The 22,021-nt window shown below is 46.4% G+C and overlaps 1 pseudogene across 1 annotated transcript in view; it reads right to left on the minus strand.

The window, feature by feature from the left end:
* Nucleotides 1-22,021, minus strand: part of LOC310824053 (fibroblast growth factor 12-like) — a 138,644-nt pseudogene that overhangs the window by 6,552 nt on the left and 110,071 nt on the right. Inside the window, exons 3-4 of the transcript in view lie at nt 4,426-4,609; nt 4,161-4,285 (exon numbers count right to left, since the gene is read on the minus strand). The product of the transcript in view is annotated as a fibroblast growth factor 12-like (transcript). The remainder of the gene's footprint in view (nt 1-4,160; nt 4,286-4,425; nt 4,610-22,021) is intronic.

Here is a 22,021-nt window from a genome sequence, read left to right on the forward strand (position 1 = left end):
CACACGTCGCATGGGGGACGTGGATTACGAGGTAGTACGCTCGGACCGGGGGGATAGCTTGCAGGTGTATCACGTAAATCTCCTACAATAATTCCAGAGAGAGATGAGTTTGGTCCGGAAGTCCCAAAATCAAAAGTTAGCACTCCGGTCGGTATTGATAACCATCTCTCTGCTAGCCAGGCCACGGACGTTGCAGATTTGCAAGCCAGGTTCGCCGACGTGTTCTCTCCCCTGCCCGGTCTGACTACGCTTATCGACCACCATATAGAAACGCAGCCGGGTTTAACGGTGCGCACGCGTCCCTATAGGTTGCTGGTACACAAACGAGACATTGTGTGCAGGGAATTGGAAGCCATGCTGGAGCTGGGTGTGGTCGAGGAGTCCCGCAGTGACTGGTGTAGCCCCATCGTGCTTGTCAACAAGCCGGGTGGGGCTATACGGTTCTGTGTGGATTATAGACGGGTTAATGCGGTCTCCAAGTTCGATGCCTACCCGATGCCCCGGGTTGACAAGCTCTTGGACCGGCTTGGCACGGCCAAATATTTCACGACGTTGGATTGCACGAAGGGATACTGGCAGATTCCACTCTCGCTGGTATCCCGGGAGAAAACTGCATTCTCCACTCCGCTCGGGCTATTCCAGTTCACGGTGCTCCCTTTCGGGTTGTTCGGAGCCCCAGCCACTTTTCAGCGCCTCATGGACCGCATTCTGCGGCCGCACTCTGCCTATGCTGCGGCCTAAGTGGATGAAATTGTCATTCACAGTGACACCTGGGCGCGGCATGTGCAGAGTGTGGCTGCTGTTCTGTGGTCCCTGAGGCAGGCGGGGCTGACGGCCAACCCGAAGAAGTGCGTGATCGGGCGGAGGGAGATCCGGTATCTGGGGTACCACTTGGGTCGGGGGGAGGTGCGGCCGCATATTGAAAAGGCCATCTCTCCGCGGCCCAAGACGAAGAAGGAGGTGAGGGCCTTCCTGGGGCTGGCTGGCTGGCTATTACCGGCAGTTCGTGCCGGGGTTTTCAGAGCTGGCCAGTCCCTTGACGGACCTCACCCGGAAGGGTGCCCCGGATCCGGTCCAATGGTCGGAAACTATCGGAGAGGGAGGGCTGGTACAGCACGGTGGAGAAGGAGTGCCTGGCCATCAAGTGGGCGGTCGGCGCCCTCCGCTACTATCTGCTGGGTCGCGCTTTCACCCTCTACTCCGACCATGCTCCCCTCCAGTGGCTCCACCGCATGAAGGATGTGATCACCCGGTGGTATCTCGCGTTGCAGCCCTTCAACTTTTCGGTCGTGCACAGACCGGGGGTGCAGATGGTCGTGGCAGACTTCCTCTCCCGTGCGGGGGGGGGGGAGTAGGTTGTCGGCCGTCGTGTCCCCGGCCTGTGTCGGGCGGTGGGGGTATGTTGGGGGACATGCAGCGTTCGGCCTGTAGAGGGAGCTACAGGACCGTGGCTAGGGTGACGTCAGCGAGGCTCCGTTGCACACCTGTTGCAAATGAAGCCTCGTTGACTAGATGGTTTAAGATATGTGTTTCCCTATGCGTTCGAGAGGAAGGAGGGCGACTGGAAAGTCGCCGAGTGTTTACTGACTTTATGAATAAACGGGACCTTTCCCTCACCGACACGCTGCGTCTGCCTCTCTGTGTACACGGACATTGTTACAGTCCTCTTTTATTCTGTGCCTATAGGCCTGAGACCTTTCTGCAGTAGAGGTCCGCGGCATCTTAAAAATAGATGAAAATGCATTTCAACAAATATGCATTTGAATAAAACATTAACATTGTACATTTTAATAAATAAATTACACATATGTAGCCTCGCAATCTATGAATTGCACCTTGTAAGCATAAATGTAATTTCCACCTCACCTTTGTCATTTCCACCCAAGAAGGTAATGTGTTGGAAATGACGGAGGTGGAAATGACAATCTTACAGTATTTTGTAAAAAAATCCAAGCTAGCATCACAGATTAGCTATGAATTGGTACCTAGCATTTCATGCATGCAAAATACATCTATGTACGTTAAAAAATCGATTTATTTACAAACTCAGTTGATGTTACGTCATGTTTGGAAATGACATACAATAAAAATATTTTCATTTCAAGCAATATTTACCTTGAGCTTTCTTCAAAAGTTGGTGAAGAAATCCAAAATATCCTCCATATCAGACATGTGCTGTGATGTCACTGTTCATCTCCATAGAAACTACCCAAACCATCTTTCACACAAACTTTTTAAAGGGACATTACAGTGTTGTGGTGGAAATGATGGCAATACTGTGGGACAACTACATTTTGTATATAAAATCACATAAATAGTTGTTTGACCTTAAATACCCCAATTATGTTTTGATTATTTTACTGATACTTTATTCAGTCACATTTAAAAAAAATAGATAAATCATTTTTTTTACACTTCATTTTCATTATTGAAGATCAGAAGTCTGGGTGTGGGACAGGCACAAAACAGCAATATTTGCATCTATAACGATGTTGAAAAAGGTGAAAAAATCATCATAGACTACCGGTAAAAAGTTCCTAAAGTACTTTCATTGTAAAGATAACTATGAAAGTGTGAATATTCCCATTTATTATTTTTTTTTTTATAAAATATTATCAAAGGACATGAAAGTGCCCGTAGTCTAAGAATCGCCCATATACTGTTCATTGCACTTTCTGCAATTTTGTACTTCTGGTTAGACGCTAACTGCATTTCGTTGTCTCTGTACTTGTACTCTGCACAATGACAATAAAGTTGAATCTAATCTAAAGAAGTTAAGAGGCCATGCCACAAAGCAAATTTGATTGACACAACTTTCTACATCACCAAAATTGATAATTCAAGGTGCTGTATGTATATTTTTGACCCAGCAGATTTTGTCACATTTTCAGAAGACCATAATAAATTCATAAAAGAACCAAACTTCATGAATGTTTTTTGTGACAAAGAAGTATGTGCTCCAATCAATCCATCACAGAAAAATAAGAGTTGTAGAAATGATTGGAAACTCAAGACTGCCATGGCATACATGTTCTTTACAAGTTACAAGTATGTAAACTTCTGACCACAACTGTATATGAACCTGACCTCATATGAAAGACCTCAATCTTGACCCTTGACGAGTGCCTGGTGTCATTTTCCCAATGGAAGACTTATCAGAGGCAGTATGGTGTCTTATGATTGGATAATTTTTCTCCTTCTTGGAGTTTAGGGAGGGGGGGATTCAGCATTAGCTTAGTGTTTCAAACCCCCTAGTACTGAAGTCCATCAGGCTTGAATTAGCGGCAGGTATTGAATCAGGATTCGCGTTTCTGACATCGAGGAAGCTTGTACCTGATCTTGACAAGCCTTCTAACTTTGGATAATGCTGAATATGTATAGCTTGCCTCCTTTGGAAGTCTGGATCATTTTAGAGTAACCAATCTGGCTTGGATTGAACTGGATGGAGTGATGGGAGAATGTGCTCACAATACAATTGGATGTTACATTCCAGGAACCCTCTCCAACATGCCCATAGAATGGTTCCTTCATGTTATCTGCGTTATCTTTTCCGACCAGGTAGGACTACTTAGGAGAGATTTGCCTATGCTTGCTTGCAACATTGAAGAAAATGGAAGAAAAACTGTGGTGTTTCTTTTCTTTTTTTTTTGCTCCAAGCAACTTTGCTCCCTTTGTAGCTAGGACAAGCAAGGACTTGCCCAGGCTTTCCGAACTACGAAACAACAAGGTTCTCAGGTGTCTCAACAACCCCCACCCCAGAAGAGCTTCATAACAGATCAGAGAGCAGGATTTGATACACATCCCTCTCTGACGGCAGTGTCTGCAGAAACCTTTGAACCTCCATGACCCCTGCCTTAGCTCTCCAAAAGAAAACAATGGTAAAAAAAAAGAAAAGAAAAAAGAAACAAGTGAAAGTGCTGTTGCATTCATAAATGGATTTAAGCTTTTTTCAGGGCTTGACTTTGAAACATTTACATTGTAATAAGGAGAATGAACGTCCTGGTGCCACTCAGCAGGCTTTTGCATAAAATGTCCTGATTTCAAATATTTTCCCATTTTTTTCTAAAATATTTCACAGGCAAGATCTTCTTTTTTCTCTTTTGTTTTGTTTCATTTTTGTTGTTGTCATTGTCGTTGTCATTGAACAAGGTGAAAGAAACTCTGTCCTGCTCTGTCGAGTCCTGGCCCACCACTTTGCCTCCGTTCATAGTAGGAGTCCCTGAGTCTTTCCGTGAGCATTGCTTCTCCTCAATTTCATGCAGTGATGGCTCTTTGTACATGCAAACTGCAGGAAGGGGAGTGGAGAGAGACAGAGGGGGGAGATGAAAACAGCATTAGTGAGATTCAGCATTAGCGTAGTGTTTCAGACCCCCCAGTACTGAAGTCCATCAGCATCTTTGTCTGAGTGTAGCAATATGGCCTCACCTTCGATGGGTCTGGGCACAAAGTGTGAGCAGGGCTTGGTTTTCTTCACACGGTTGCCCTTCATCACAACACCGTCTTTGTTGAGGCCCATGTACCAGGCCCGGCCAGACTCATGCTGCCGGTACAAGGGTTGACGAGTAGATCACATAGTAGTTCTCAAACACAGACTCCTTAAATATACATACTGTATGTATACACATCCTCACCAACACACGTACACACTCTCACTTGACATATGCAATACGCAGACCTAAAGATAAGACTATTTTGCCAGACATACAGTGTCCTGTGTAAGTAATGGGAGAGTAGAGCATTTCTTCTTTTGGCTCTACACTCCAAAAGTTTGGATTTGAAATCAAACAAATCTGTTACACAGAAGGTCTGAGGAACCAAACGACGTCACACAGAGAGGGTAGATAAAGCCCAAAGGTGTATTTAATAATGAACGGGGACAAGTGGATAATCCAAAGAGAGTAGTCGAAGTTCGGTCCAGGGGTCGGCAGGGGAGCAGGCAGTCAAACAGGCAGGAGGTCGGGCAGGCAGACGGGTAGTCGGACAGGCAGGCAGACAGGCAGATGGTCGGGAGGCAGGGAGGTCCAGTAGTTGGTAAGGGGGCTAGGTCCGTGGAAGGGGGGACGAGGTATCTGGATGGGCACAAGGGAACATGGTGAAACACAAACAAACACAAGGAACACAAGAGGATATCAAAAGGCTCGAAGCGTAATGCGGGTTACTGGGAAGGTTACCATGGACACAGTACGTTCTGGCACTGGAGTGGAGTTCAGGCAGGGTTCTTATAGGGCGGTGATTGCAGATGGTTTGCAGGTGTGCTGAGGGGAGACAGGGAACAGGTGCGCTGTCGACTGGGAGCTGCACGCTCCAGCGATGATCGCGCCAGAGGGATGGTTAGGAGGGGGAACCGTAACACAATCACATGACTATGAGGTTAAAGTAGAGATTCTCAGCTGCTTTTTTAAAAATGATATTTGTGTACATGGTTTCACCATTCAAAAATTACAACACTTTTTATGCATAGTCCTACTATCTGCTACCCAAAAGTAATGGGACAATTGCTTGACAGGTGTTTCTGGTAAGTCAGGTGTGTTTCCCGTCACATCATTTGTGCAGGCATAAGAGAGCTGTCTCGGCTTCGCCTTTGGAGTTTGCTCTTGATGTCTGACTGCATTTTTCTTTAGGAAGCCAATATTAGGCTGAAAAATCTGACAAATCAATTAGAAACATAGCCAAAACCTGAGGCTTGGCAAAATCAACAGTTTGGAACACCATTAAAAAGAAGAGAAAAACCCCCCCACTGATGATCAGCAATCACAAACGGCTGGTAGGCCAAGGAAGACTTCCACAGTGGATGACCGTAAAATGCTCACCATAATTAAGAAAAAACCCAAAACAACTATTCCACAGATCAGGAACACTCTCCAGGAGGTAGGCGTGAATGTGTCAGCCAAACTACAGACGCTTCATTGCAAGGTGCAAACCACTAGTTATCCTCAAAAAGGATGGTCAACAGTTTTCTACAAAGTACCTAAAAAGCCTGCAGAGGTTTGGAAAAAGGTATTGTGGACAGATGAGATTAATATTATCATGTACCAGAGTGATTGGAAGAGGAAAGTTTGGAGAAAAAAGGATCTGCCCAAGATTTACAGTATTCCACCTCATCTGTGAAACATGGTGCAGGGGGTGTTAGGCCTGGGCATGTATAGCTGCCACTAGATCTTGCTAACTTGTCTTAACTGATGATTGTAACTGCTGACAGCTGCAGCAGAATGTATTCTGAAGTGTACAGAAACATCTTGTCTGTTCAGTGCAAGCAAATGCCTCCAAATTCATTGGATGGACATTTACAAATGTAGATGTAAATGGATGGTGCTTCATCATACAGTAAGACAAAACATACTGCCTTAGCAACTAGGGAGTTTTTCAGGGCCAAAAAGTGGAAAGGTCTTGACTGACCAAGTCAATCTTCAGATTTAAATGCAATTGAACATGCATTTCATTTCCTGTTGATAAGATTTTAGGCAAAAAGACACAACCACTGAAGAAGGCTGCAGTCCAGGCCTGGCAGAGCATCACCAGAGAAGATACCCAGCGTCTGGTGGGGTCAATGGGTCGCAGACTTCAGGCAGTTATTGCATGCAAAGGATTGTCAACCAAATACTAAACATGAGTGCTGAATTTGGACATGGATTAATCTGTCCCATTACTTTTGGGTACCCTGAAATAGGGGGACTATGCATAAAAAGTGTTGTAATTTCTGAATGGTGAAACCAATATGTACAGAAATACCATCAAATAAAAGCTGAGAATCTCTCTCTTGTTCGTATAGTACTTGTTTGATTTAAAATCCAAACTTTTGGAGTGTAGAGCCAAAAGAAGAACAAATACTTCACTGTCCCATTACTTACACAGGGCACACAACATGATCCTCCATTATTTCAGCAGATGTTAATTTGAGGATGTTAAGCTTGAGGGGATGTGTTTGTGAAAGGAGGAGAGTGGGAGAGGGGAGGGAAGGAAAAGAGGAAAAAGGGAGAGAGAGGGATGAGAGGAGAATCAGAATCAGAATTCTTTTATTTGGCCAAGTATATTTGCACATACAGGAAATTGACTTGGTGAGGTTGGTGCATGGGACATAAAAAACAACATTTTAACAAAATAGCCAAAAATAATAATACAAAATAGAACAATAAAACAATAAATTATGTCGGCTTTGTGAGCCCCACTGCCATGGGGAAGAAACTGTTCAGGTGCAGTGAGGTTTTGGTCTTGATAGGCCGGATGGAAATCTATGGAAGAGGTTCAGCGATGATCTTTCCTGCTCTCTTACTGGTCCTGGAGTGGAACAGTTCCAGGAGAGACAGCAGGTTGCAGCTGATGACCTTCTCGGCTGACCAAATGGTCCGTTGCAGTCTGCCTTTGTCCTTGGCAGTGGAGGCAGCGAACCAGACGGTGATCAATGAGCTGAGGATGGACTCAATGATGGCCGTGTAGAACTCGACCATCACTTTTTGCGGCATGTTGAATTTCTTCAGCTGCCGCAGGAAGAACATCCTCTGCTGGGCCTTCTTGATGGTGACAGTGATGTTCTCCGCCCACCTGAGGTCCTGTGAAATTATTGTCCCCAGGAATATGAATGACTCCACAGTGTTAACTGGGGAGTCACACATGATGAGGGGGGCGGTTGGGGCTGGGCTTCTCCTGAAGTCTACTACCACCTCTACAGTTTTTAGAGTGTTCAGCTCCAAGTTGTTCTGGCTGCACCAGGAAGCCAGGCTGTCAACTTCCAATAAGGTGTCGTCCGCGAACTTCAGGAGTTTGACAGAAGGGTGGCTAGAGGTGCAGCTGTTGGTGTAGAGGGAGAAGAGTAGAGAAGAGCGCACACAGCCTTGTGAGGCTCCAGTGCTGATGGTCCGGGGCTCCGAGACAAGCTTGTCCAGCCACACGTGCTGCTTCCTGTCTGTCAGGAAGTTAGTGATCCACCTGCAGGTGGGCTCAGGCACGCTCAGCTGGGATAGCTTGTCCTGGAGAAAAGCTGGGGAGATGGTGTTGAATGTGGAGCTGAAGTCCACAAACAGGATCCTGGTGTAGGTCCCTTCTTCTGAAAAAGCAGAGGCACACACTACTTAAGCACTAGTCAACGAGGCTTATTTGCAACAGGTGTGCAACGAAGCCTCGCCGACATAACCCTGGCCACGGTCCTGTAGCTCCCTCTACAGGCCAAATGCTGCATGTCCCCCCACATACCCCCACCGCCCGACACAGGCCAAGGACACGACGGCCGACAACATACTCCCCCCCCCCTGCACGGGAGAGGAAGTCTGCCACGACCATCTGCGCCCCCGGTCTGTGCACGACCGAAAAGTTGAAGGGCTGCAACGCGAGATACCACCGGGTGATCCTCGCGTTCACATCCTTCATGCGGTGGAGCCACTGGAGGGGAGCATGGTCGGAGTAGAGGGTGAAAGCGCGACCCAGCAGGTAGTAACGGAGGGCGCCGACCGCCCACTTGATGGCCAGGCACTCCTTCTCCACCGTGCTGTACCGGCCCTCCCTCTCCGAAAGCTTGCGGCTCAGGTACAGCACCGGCTGGTCAGCCCCCTCCACGCGCTGGGTCAGCACTGCTCCCAGCCCTCTATCCGACGCGTCCGTCTGTAGGGAGAAAGGGAGGTTAAAATCAGGCGCATACAGGACCGTTTCTCCACAAAAAGCTCCCTTAAGGGCCTCGAATGACCCCTGGCACTGGCCCGACCATTGGACCGGATCCGGGGCACCCTTCCGGGTGAGGTCCGTCAAGGGACTGGCCAGCTCTGAAAACCCCGGCACGAACTGCCGGTAATAGCCAGCCAGCCAGCCCCAGGAAGGCCCTCACCTCCTTCTTCGTCTTGGGCCGCGGAGAGATGGCCTTTTCAATCTGCGGCCGCACCTCCCCCCGACCCAAGTGGTACCCCAGATACCGGATCTCCCTCCGCCCGATCACGCACTTTTTTGGGTTGGCCGTCAGCCCCGCCTGTCTCAGGGACCGCAGAACAGCAGCCACACTCTGCACATGCTGCGCCCAGGTGTCACTGTGAATGACAATGTCATCCAGGTAGGCCGCAGCATAGGCAGAGTGCGGCCGCAGAATACGGTCCATGAGGCGCTGAAAAGTGGCTGGGGCTCCAAACAACCCGAAAGGGAGCACTGTGAACTGGAATAGCCCGAGCGGAGTGGAGAATGCAGTTTTCTCCCGGGATACCGGCGAGAGTGGAATCTGCCAGTATCCCTTCGTGCAATCCAATGTCGTGAAATACTTGGCCGTACCAAGCCGGTCCAAGAGCTCGTCAACCCGGGGCATTGGATAAGCATCGAACTTGGAGACCGCATTAACCCGTCTATAATCCACACAGAACCGTATAGCCCCATCCGGCTTGTTGACAAGCACGATGGGGCTACACCAATCACTGCGGGACTCCTCGACCACACCCAGCTCCAGCATGGCTTCCAACTCCCTGCACACAATGTCTCGTTTGTGCACCGGCAACCTATAGGGACGCGTGCGCACCGTTAAACCCGGCTGCGTTTCTATATGGTGGTCGATGAGCGTAGTCCGACCGGGCAGGGGAGAGAACACGTCGGCGAACTTAGCTTGCAAATCTGCAACGTCCGTGGCCTGGCTAGCAGAGAGATGGTTATCAATACCGACCGGAGTGCTAACTTTCGATTTTGGGACTTCCGGACCGAACAGTGACCACGTCGTTCCATTTTTTTAGGAGATTGACGTGATACACCTGCAAGCTATCCCCCCGGTCCGAGCGTACTACCTCATAATCCACGTCCCCCATGCGACGTGTGACCACAAACGGCCCTTGCCACTTCGCGAGTAATTTCATGCTGGAGGTGGGTAACAGTGCAAATTCTCGTAGGGTAGTTCCCCTGTCGTATAGGCGCTTTTGACGCTTCTGGGCTTGAAGCAAATGCTCGCGTGAGATGACCCCTAGGGCGTGGAGCTTTGTGCGCAAGTCCAGGACGTATTGAATCTCACTTTTACTGTCGCTAGACCCTTCCTCCCAATTTTCTTTAAGAAGGTCTAGGACACCCCGGGGCTTACGCCCGTAGAGTAATTCAAACGGGGAAAACCCGGTGGAAGCTTGGGGGACTTCCCGTACCGCAAACAACAGGGGATCTAGCCATTTATGCCAATTCCGACTATCCTCGTGTACAAACTTCCGGATCATTGACTTCAAGGTCCGATTGAACCTCTCACAAAGGCCATCAGTGGCCGGGTGGTAGACACTGGTTCGAATCGCCTTGATGTTCAACAAGCCATACAGTTCCTTGAGGGTGCGTGACATAAAATTAGTGCCCTGATCGGTGAGAATCTCTTTCGGGATTCCCACACGGGAGATTACTTGAAACAATGCCTGCGCTACACTCCTGGCAGAGATATTGCGCAGCGGTATTGCCTCGGGGTATCGGGTTGCGTAATCTATCAAGACCAACACAAATCGATAGCCCTGTGTACACCGATCAAATGGCCCGATAATATCAATCGCAATGCGGTCGAATGGGTTCTCGACCAATGGTAAGAGCCGCAAGGGGGCCCGTGGAATGGCCGGGGGATTTACCAACTGACATTCGCGACAAGAAGCGCACCACCTACGCACCTCTGCCCGAATTCCCGGCCAATAAAATCGAGCCATTATACGGTTCAATGTCTTATCATACCCTAAATGGCCCGCCATGGGGTTGAAATGAGCCGCCTGGAAGACCATTTCCCGGCGGCTGCGGGGAACCAACAACTGGGTTACTTCCTCCTGACTATGTGAGTCACGACTTACTCTATATAACCTGTCGCTGATAATCGCAAAATAGGGGTGGGCGCGCACTGTGTCTGGCCGTACCAAAGTACCATCAATTGCTATCACTTGGTCATAGGCCGATCGTAGGGTCTCGTCACGAGACTGCTCGAGGGGGAAGTCGCCTAGCAGCGGATAGTTCGGCGGGGAAATCTCGGGTTGAGACCCCCCCGCCGGCTCCGGCTCCTCGGCAATGTCGCGAGGCGCCGCCTCAGCACATTACACGCCTCACACCTCCCTCTCTGTCGTGCACGCACCCCGGTAGCCCTCTTTACCGCTTGAGGAAACCCCTCCCAATCTACACCTAGAATCAGGGGGTGCGTGAGGCGTGGGCTAACCGCCGCCTGTACACTATGTTTTTTTCCCTCATAATGAATTTCGATAGCGACCACAGGGTATTCGTGGATGTCCCCATGCACACACTTCACCAACACCCTCGACGCCTTCAACAATGCCCCCGGTCGAACCAGGCGCTCCTGAATCATGGACTGCATGCAGCCCGAATCCAAGAACGCCTGGTGCGTATCATGCTGTATCCTTACCGGAACACGATACACCGCTCCTGGTCCGGGGGGAGGGCCCGGTATGTCGCCGATGCGGACGACCTGCCCCACCTCCATCACCGGGCACTCGGCCTGCACATGGCCCGGCCGTCCGCATCGCCAACACACCCCCCCTGTCGCTCGGGGTGCTGCCTGTGGGGCCAGGGCTGGCTCCGGATGTGCGCGCCCCTGCCATCTAGTCCTCGGGGCGGGCGCCGGCCTTTCCCCTTCCGGTCCTTCAGCTCCTCCCGTGCGCCGGCCCGCCGCCCCCTGGTGCGGGGCCGGGGTTGGTCGACGTAACTCCCGCGGTGGGAGGGAGAGATGGTCCTCTGCCAACCCTACGGCGGCCGCGAGATCCTGGGGTCGGTGGTACTGGACCCAGGCGGCGGTTCGGGCCGGGAGACCCGTGAGGAATTGTTCTAGCACCACCCGGTCCCCGACCTCCTCCGCCGAGCTGTTTCTCGGGTCCAGCCACCGCCACGCGCTGTCCCGCAGCCGCTGGGCGTAGGCAAAGGGCCGGCTCCCCTCCTCCATCGTCAGGGCCCGGAACTGGGGAATAGGGAAATCTCCCGTTTATTCAGAATGTTTGTTTTCAATGTTTGTTTCCAATGTTCATTGGGACTTTCCAGTCCCCGCTTTCCAGCCCTTCTTCTGAAAAAGCAGAGGGACACACTACTTAAGCACTAGTCAACGAGGCTTATTTGCAACAGGTGTGCAACGAAGCCTCGCCGACATAACCCTGGCCACGGTCCTGTAGCTCCGTCTACAGGCCGAACGCTGCATGTCCCCCCACAGGTGGGTCAGCACGAGGCGCTCAAAGGTCTTCATTACCACAGAGGTCAGGGCGACTGGTCTGTAGTCATTAAGGCCTGTGATCCTCTGCTTTTTGGGAACTGGAATGATGGTGGATGTTTTGAAGCAGGCAGGTACCATGCATTCAACCTGTGAGGTGTTCAAGATGTCCGTAAACACTGGAGACAGCTGGTGTGCACAGTGCTTCAGTGTGGAGGGGGAAACTTTAAATGTTTGTTGATGTCTCTCTCCTGGATGGAGAGAGGTGTGATGGGGGGGAGGGGGGGTAGTGTCTCTGTCCAGGCTGGGAAGAGGTGTGATAGCTGTGGTTGTGTGGGTCAGAGTCAGGTCTGTTCCATTGTCTGTTGAATCTACAGTAGAAGTCATTCAGGTCATTTGCAAGTAATGAGATCATCCATAGAGTGGGGGGATTCGGTTTTGAAGTCTATGATCTCCCGAAGGCCTTTCCAGACTGACGAGGAGTCGTTATGATAGAGAGAGATGTAAGATAAACTTTGTATGTTACCTGCTCACTTCGCAACCCAATTCACTCTGTTCAGAAAATAAATAGTAGTAGTATTTTAACCCTCCTATTATGTTCAAATAAACTTACAACTTTGATGTTTCGGGTCAATTTGACCCGAGCAATGTAAACATGCAGAAAATGATTTTAACTGAAAGTCTTAACCAAGTTTCTCTCTCAGCTACTTTAGGCCTTTCTACTGACCATCTTTATAGGCCAGTAAATGATACATGACTGCCCCCAACCTCCCCTTATACATCAAGTATTGATTGTATATGACTATTGCGAAATATGCAAATCACTGTACTATCTCATTCATTGACCTAAAATGAAAAACAAATTATGTTTTGGTGTTTGCAGGGCTTTATGTTGATGTGTTAAGTGCTCATTAAAGAGTTCAAATGCAGATTGTATGTCTTGTATATGACTGCTAGCATATCTGGTGGGGCCTGGAACCATTTTGATGACATTAGCTGCAGTCAGTCTATCCTGTCTTGTAACTGTGGATCCAGACCATAGCAGCTTTCCATTTTTGGATGTCATGTTTCTTGGTGGTTGAGATATGACAAGGGGGTTTATTTGTGTTTGAGAAACCACAGGAGGGTCAGAATGTCCTATCTCACTGGCTTCACTCTCGTCAGAGGAGGATGCCGCATAATCAGAGTCCTCCTCAACATTATCCTCTGTCTCAGACACATCCTCATATATATCACTTCCATCCTGAAAGATCTGTGACAGAACCTCAGTGCCAGCAAATCTTTTCCTCTGTCTGGTGGTCATTTTCTAAATGTTTAGTTGAGGCACAAATGCAAAGAGAAATGGTTTAGAGGGCTGTGTGTGCAGCCCTTATTATAAGGTTGTCCCCGCCCCCATGTTGCATGAATTATCAAAGTTCTCGCAGGAACTATGTTTGCCCCATCCCATATACTGCGAGAATTATCAGTGTTGTTGTGGGAACTATGTTTGCCCCACCCCACATACTGCGAGAATTATTCCCGCGGTTATATGTTTGCCCCACCCCCCATGCTGTGAGAATTATCATAGTTGTTATGAGAACTGTCATAGTTGTTATGAGTCCTGTCAGAGTTCTCGCGGGAAATATGTCCTCCCTCTCTCATTGCTTCTTGAATGATCAGAGATCTCGTGGGAACTATGTTTTCTCCTCACAGACACACACACACACACACACGGATGGACACACACACAGACACAAGGAAGGACAGACACACACACACACACACACAGACGAACGTGTAGGTGCCCTCAGTATCATCCAACACAACAAAAACGAGATAGAAATCAGGGTTTTATAGAACAATAGTGCTAGGGGTCAAAATGACCCCAACACGACCGATGCGTACAAAATGTGTACAGGACATGTTTTTAATTTTTTTTGGTTAATTTCATGTTTACCATGTTTACCCCATAAAGTTAGGAAAAGTCATAAAAAATCTAGCTGAAAAAAGTATGTTAACCATGTTTTTAGAGACAGTAAACATTGAATCGGGTCAAATTGACCCCTAACATAATAGGAGGGTTAATATAATTCACAACATGTTTTATCACATCTATTTGGCCTTTACCGAATTCAAAAATTGTGTATCTAGTAAGATGGCAACAGTTCCTACACTGCAAAAAAGCTTGGCCAAAATGTAAGATATAAACACTTAAATCTAGCAGAAAATGGCTTAAAAGTAGTGAAATTATCTGTCCATGCAGCAAGAAAAAATTTCTTGACAAGTTATCTTAAAATAAGCTGCCTCTAGACTAGAATTAAGCAGTCTCTGGTAAGTGTTCTTGGGCTGGAAATGCATATATGGATGCTAAATTCTAGATAAACATACTTATAACCAGTCTCTGGATAGTGTTTATGGCCTGATAACAAGTTCACAGATGTTAAATTCTAGATAGAAGTACTTGAAATCAGTCTTACATTGTCAGAACAATTAGTATAGTAGTTCCTGGAAACAAGTTGCCTCATCTTAAAATAAAGGCAGTTATCCAGGAAGAGAGCATGTGCCAGAAAGCAGACCAATAAATTAATTTCCAAACAAGTAACATCATAGGGGAAAACCAGTGTGTACTAACTAAAATGTAATGTTGTGCTGTGTAATAAGGCACCACAAACCAGGATTAACAGTAACAGAATTAACATTCTTGCTTTAATTTCTGGCCAATGTACATTGCATTGAAATAAAAGTCAGTTAATGTGTAAAAGATTTTCAACGAGTCATTTAGCTTCCACAGGGAAGTTCAACTGGACCCAACAAATATGCCAAATATACAAATGAAAAATGAAAAAAATGTACAAATATCAAATAAGCCAGCAACATTTTGGTTCATAGAATGGTATACAGTATATGGTACAGTGCTTTAGTATAACTCACTGAAGACAAGGGTATTTGAAAAATATCTTGATTTACAATTTTACTCACTGCTTTCTGCTTCAAAGGGTTTCCAAATTACTCATCCGAGTTTGCCCAGGGAAAGTAAATTGGGTAAAAAGACACCCAGTAAAAGGACACTACTTGTTCAATATACATCTGCTGATTGAAAAATCTCTCTCTCTGTAAAAAAATTGCAGCCTTTTCACTGAGCTAGACAGTTGTTTAGTGTTCCGATTAATGATGCAAATGTGTGACTATTCAGAAGCCTAGCCTAATACTTGATATAATTTAGATGAATTGGTATAATTTAGATGAATTGTACTGGACTTTTCAAAATAAAATTGCATATCAAGATATTTTTAAAATACTTTCCTGTGAATAAATTCAGCATAAGCATTATAAATGCTAGCAATGTGCAATCAAGAACAGGATGTTGCGTAAAAAGAAACTGCAAAACAAACGTAAAATACCTATGGAGATCGCCCAAGGCAATCCTTAAAATGGTGCTTGTTTGCTCTAACACCCGATTGGACACACAAATTAGTGCCCGCCCAATCACCCCCCCCCGCCCAACTGAAATTCTTTTAACCTGTTCAAACTGTATGTTACAAAGGGAAAAAAGATTTTCGCAGATGCAACATTTTTATGATGACTAGAAACCACTATCAACCAATGTTTTTCCGTATTTGGATATTACAGCAAACATTTAAGCATGGCTTGAACTACTTAACAAACGACTTCCATTCATTCATAGCCTTCTTGTATGCCGCTGTGGCATCCCGATCATGAATCGCATCATGAAGCACCTCAGTCTGAATTACTAACAAAAGTGTGGAAACAAACTTTGGATATGTCAAGTGAAGGGTGTAGTAGTAGGCCATCAATGTAAGCATACCATTGAAGACCTCTTCCAGGGGACTCACAGGGTAGTTGCCAATTGCGAGAATGCAGGTACTGCCGTCGTATAGAAGGACTGGGGAGGACAGTGGGCGTTTCTCAAGGTACTTGTTGGGATCCTCATTTTCCTACAGATTGACCAAATGTGAAAAATGTCAGGATGTGGAGCTTAAAAGAGTAAAAACAATGTGGACACTACACAACCTAATTCTCACCTCAAGGACATGAATTTGTGCTTCACTGGCTCCTCCGAGACGTTTTGGTGGTGGTGTTGGTGATGGCAAGAGGGATGGTAATGCTTTCAGAAGGGCAATGGTGAAATCCGCTGGGTGGAAGCAATGTCAGAACAAGAGAAAACTCAATATGCATTTAACCTTACAATAATACTCCACTTCATAGAACTTTAACATTCAACATAGCAAATTCATCACATGAAGGTTACTTCAGTTAACAGCATACATGAACGGCAAAATGTCGTTTGCCTCCTCTTTCCATTCACTTTATATGGGAACAGATGAATCTGTAGAGACCGGGCATGACCCTTTGGTTCAACTGTTACCACATGAAGAGAATAGCATGGAAGAGACAGTGGGGTTTCCAGTCCATATATGTCAGATGCACCATGCACATACTCTGCACATGATTTGATAGATTACTATGCAGACTATAATACAGAACATACCTCCACGCATATCCACAGGAATGGGGGGTTTTAGGACCTTCTTCCACAGACCATAGAATTGGACATTGGTACAGAAGGTCTCCCATCTTTTCTTGGTATCATCAATGTATCTCCTGTTGGCGCCACCAAGGATACGCCCAAGCTCGTCAACTGCCTACAAGACAAAATTGGGCATACAGCAGATTTACTAATTTGGTGTCTGCACTGTGATCAATGGAGAACAGCTAAAGGACAATTCCGGTGAAAAATGAACCTAGGGTTTGTTAGTACATCATTACGAGTTCAAACGATTGCAGGGATTTGTTTTTACGGCATCCGAATGTAACTTGCTTTCAGCGCATACCGCTAATTACCTCCTAATGCTAGTTGTGGGGACACTGGGTAAAGTCAAAAGAAATCGCTATTTCTATACCATTAACAAGACTCAAAATAGCACCACAATTCGGTGGTAATATAAGTAGGGCCCCAACATGTTCGAACTCGTATTGATGTACTAACACACCCTAGGTTCATTTTGCGCCGGAATTGTCCTTTAACAGGGACATAGACATCAAGACGGCAAAAGTGTCTGCTTCAAATGTTAAAGGGTGCAAAATTACTTAGATGCCGGGGATCTCTAAAACATGGATATGCATCCATAATCTTGGCTGCCCTGTCTTCTTCCTTTGTTACATCGGAGTCAATAAAGGCCCGTCTGGCCTCGAACTCCAAGTCCAAAATCTGAGCAACATCACTTCCATTTGGCTTAGACTTAGGTTTGCTGTACATGGTCTGTAATGTCTGATAGTGCCTTGCTTGTGTTTTGCGGCTGTCCTGGTCTTAACATACAACACCAAAGAAAAGGCCAAATACAAGGACAACAATTATACATGCCTCTAGAAAGGCTATCAAAAAAATAAAAATGGGTTCATGATAACAGGTCTTTACAAACAAAATCTTACTGTGGTGGAATATTTTAGCACTCATTTACTTCTCCATTGGCATACCTGGACTGAGCTCATCGTTGCCATGATCGCTGTCTGGCAGCATTACAGTTGAAGCAACCGACAAATTGGTTGAAGCTGTTGAAGCATCACTGTCATCTTCAAGACTTGATTCAAAGAGAGACCTCTTAGGTACCCCCCGTTGTGGCATTCGTCCTTGCCTTTTTCTTGGGGACTTGATGTTTTGCACACGCTTATACATTTTAGAGTACACAGTCAGCTGTAGGAAAGAAATGTTTGAGTCATTACTCCTCCTTCCACAGCCAAACCCCACTACATTATTTGAAAGAGAAAAGGCACTTACATAAGGCATGTCTGATGAGTCACGCAGCATAGGGTAATAATCAACAATCTTCTCAGCCACTGCCCGAATTTCACTATTTGAAGGGTACATCTGTTCTTGACATGAACTACTGGCACGGAGGATCGCCACCATGCTGGTTACAGTGTTCCTTATCAGTCTGCAAAACAAGTCTTTAGACATCTTGCACTGTGATCCTTTCCCACTGCGGAGCAGTTCAAAGTACTGGCTCCGAACCATGTCAAGTTCTGAATCTGTGTATACCACATACTCAGGAGGGTCTGGCATTTTTACGGTTTTCAGGTGAAGGCTTTTGGGGGTGGAGGTCTGTGACGGGCTTGGCAACATGGCATTTGTGGATGGCTGATCGACGGCTTCACTCACTGCATTCTCACTCTGTACCTGCAATTAAATCAAATTTTCTATTAAGGGTTACAGTGTGGTGTCAGAAAAACATTATATATATATATCAGTTGCAGGTGATGAAACTAAGTAATACCAGTGTTTCCATCAACAGAATTTAATTAAGTCACAAAAATGATAAAAATGTCACATTTTGGGCTGTAACCACCTTCGAATAAATAGTCCATTTCTATGCAAAGATTTTTTTCTTAATTGGGATTCTCAGTTCCCCTGTATACAAGACCATAACCAGATTAAAAATGGGATCGGGTTAAATTTGCCTAAATTTGGAAAAAATGTATTACAGGAACACCCTAATAAGGAATTTTATCCAGCTGTACGTGCATCAGCTGGCTCTGAGGGAGTGTCATTGGTAGACATCAGCCATGCCTCTTCACTGTAATCAATCAAAAACTTTAAGTGGGTGATAGAGGTTGTTACACTTTACCAGTATTAACTGTTGATCCTCTATTACAGTGGTTCTCAACCGGTGGGACACTCTCTCGGGGGGGCGCGAGTAGGCTACAGGATGGGAGGAAAAAAAACAAAAAAAAACACGAAAAATAACGGACTCACTGGCTATTAGTAGACCTACAAAGGAGATGCAACAGATTCCACCCCCCCATGTCAAAATGCAAGTGGTTGGACTATTATAACACACAAACAAATCAACCACACAGTTTCATTTCAAATCTACCAATACAGGGGGTAGTATTTTGAGCCTGTGACGCGACGTCACGTAAGTGCTACTATATAAGCGTCCGCACACGCGTCGTAGCTCCATTCACTCTAGTCTAGTCTCTTGCCAAGTTCGCTTGTGCCAGCTCTCGCTAGTCTCTCTGTTATCAATCTCGATATCGATTTACTTAGGCCTATACTTCAAAACCCAAACAGTATTTTTAAAGACTAACCGCACAAACAGTCTTTTTAAAGATTATCCCCATCTCAGCCCTAGCCAGTAATTTTTTAACTGCTAGGCGTGCACTTAGCTAACTAACTAGCAACTTTTTCACCGTGTTGCAACACAACTATACGACCCACGTGACTAAGACACACACACACTCACCCACTCACAAAGGACTACAATAATAAGTCTTAAAATAAAATCTGCATTGCCTGCAAAATCGTTATTGTGTACTGTTGTATTAAAGATCGTGCCTAAGTCCCGACTGATTAGCCCCCGATACTAGTCTCTCAACATAGCCACACACACGCACACATCGTTACATCATAGCCTAAACTTTATTGAAAACACAACTAATCCACATCCAAATTATTTCAAAACCAAACAAAAATGGAGAGATTTCTAGTGAGGACCAACAAGGCAACCGACGCACCACCAGCTGCAAAAAAGCTTCGAAGGTACGATGAAGCATACCTGCAGTTTGGGTTTACAGTCACGGCTGATCTGAGACCTCAGTGTGTCGTGTGTGCCGAGGTGCTGGCAAACGACAGCATGAAGCCCTGCAAACTAAAAAGGCACCTCGAAACAAAGCATGCTGGCATTAAGGATAAACCGGCTGAATATTTTAAAAGAAAGCTTGATGGCCTCCATCAGCAACAGGCAACCATTTCAGTGCACAGCACTGTGTCTAAACAGTGTTTCGAGGCATCGTATGCAGTGGCCAAAAGAATAGGTAAACTGGGTAAACCGCATACAATTGCCGAGACTCTCATTTTGCCGGCCGCGCAAGACATGTGCAGAATAATGATAGGAGATAGTGCAGCAGCCAAACTCGGTACAGTACCACTGTCCAATGACACAGTTGCTAGGAGAATTTCAGACATGTCTAATGATATCAGAGAGCAACTGATAGAGTTCATAAAAAAGAGTGCTTACTACATGCTGCAGCTGGACAAATCCACTGATATTGCTGGGCAGGCCCAGCTCCTCACCTGTGTCAGGTATCTGACAAGGCGATTGAGGAGGATGTCCTGTTTTGCCGGCCTCTTCAGTCGCACACTACAGGAGAAGCCATCTTCAATGTCCTCGATATATTTATCCATGAAAATGGTTTGGCTTGGGACCGATGCGTTGGCCTATGCACGGATGGTGCGCGGGCAATGACGGGCCGTGAGCGTGGCCTAGCTGCTCGCGTTCAGCAAGTAGCTCCACTTGTGAAATGGACACATTGCATGGTCCATCGCGAAGCACTAGCTGCTAAAAAAATGCCGGTTCTCTTTGACTCCGTGCTGAACCAATCCGTGAAAATGATAAATCTCATCAAATCACGGCCGCTAAACTCTCGCTTGTTTGGGGTCCTCTGCCAGGAGATGGGGTCAGGGCACGAACAGCTGCTTCTGCACACTGAAGTTCGCTGGCTCTCCAGGGGGCGGGTGTTACAGCGGTTGTATGAGCTGCGAGAGGAGGTGAAGTGGTTTTTGACAGAAATCAAATCAGATCTGGCGAAGCATCTGGATGACACTATGTGGCTTGCGTCTCTGTCCTATTTGGTCGATATATTTGACTGCTTGAATGGCCTCAACCTGTCTTTGCAAGGCCGCGAAACTCATATTCTGATCCTCGCAGACAGAGTGGACGCCTTCACACAAAAACTTGACCTCTGGCATGGCCACATCAGTCGAGGGAACTGCGACATGTTCCCCAGCCTTGTAGACTTTATCACTGATGCAGGCACGTCACCCGATTTCTCCTCTCTATTTCAATCAGCGTCTGAGCACCTGTCAGCAATGAGAAAACAATTTGCGAGGTACTTTAAAGAGGATTATCGCGCTTTTGCGTGGGTTCGAGATCCATTTGTGTGCACAGCAAACGAGCTGTCAATTGACATGCAGGAACAGCTTATTGAGCTGAAGAGTGACAGTAGGCTGAAGGAACTCTTTACCTCCTGTCCTCTTTCGTCATTCTGGGCAGCATTGATGCAGGAATACGCTCAACTCTGTGACGTCGCCTTGAAGATTCTCCTCCCTTTCGCGTCGACATATTTGTGTGAGGCAGGATTCTCAAAAATTACTGCACTCAAAACGAAATACCGCAATCGTGCACAAATCGAGGATGATTTGAGGCTATGTTTATCAGACATTGCGCCAAGAATTGAGGATCTTTGCAAGGCAAAGCAGGCTCAGGTCTCACATTAACATCGCCTACCTGCAAGCTTCTGTAAAAAACGCAGATGATATGCCTACTATTAGGCCTAGTAATAATAACAATAATAAAGCATAAATTCATATCAGAGGTCTGGTGCCAATTCCCAATTATAGCAATAGCCTAGTAATGATAATAGGCCTACTGATGATGATAATGATAATAACAACAACAACAATAAAGCATGTAACCTCATATAATTATATAGCAATAGCCTAGTAATGATAATAGGCCTACCACTACTCATAATAATAATAATAATGCCTGCAAGCTCACATTAGAAGTCTGGTGCTACTGCCAATTATAACAATAGCCTAGTAATGACAATAATAGGCCTACCTACCGCTACTGATGATGATGATAATAATAATAATAATAATAATAGTGTGGGCCTAACAATAATAACCTAGCCTAGGGCTATCTATCCATCTATCTATCTATCTATCTATGCAAGGTGGTGTAGTGGGGGTGGCGCCGGGAAGGGGGGGGGGTGGCGCCGGGAGGAGGGGGGGCCCCAACTGCAATGAAGAAGGTTTGGGGGGGCCCAGCTTGCAAAAGGTTGAGAACCCCTGCTCTATTAGTTTTGCCAATTCTCCTACAGACCTTGAACAGCCAGGTTCTCTCTAGC

The sequence above is a fragment of the Argentina silus genome (genome assembly GCF_951799395.1).
Source record: "Argentina silus genome assembly, chromosome: Y".
Taxonomy (NCBI): Eukaryota; Metazoa; Chordata; class Actinopteri; order Argentiniformes; family Argentinidae; genus Argentina; species Argentina silus.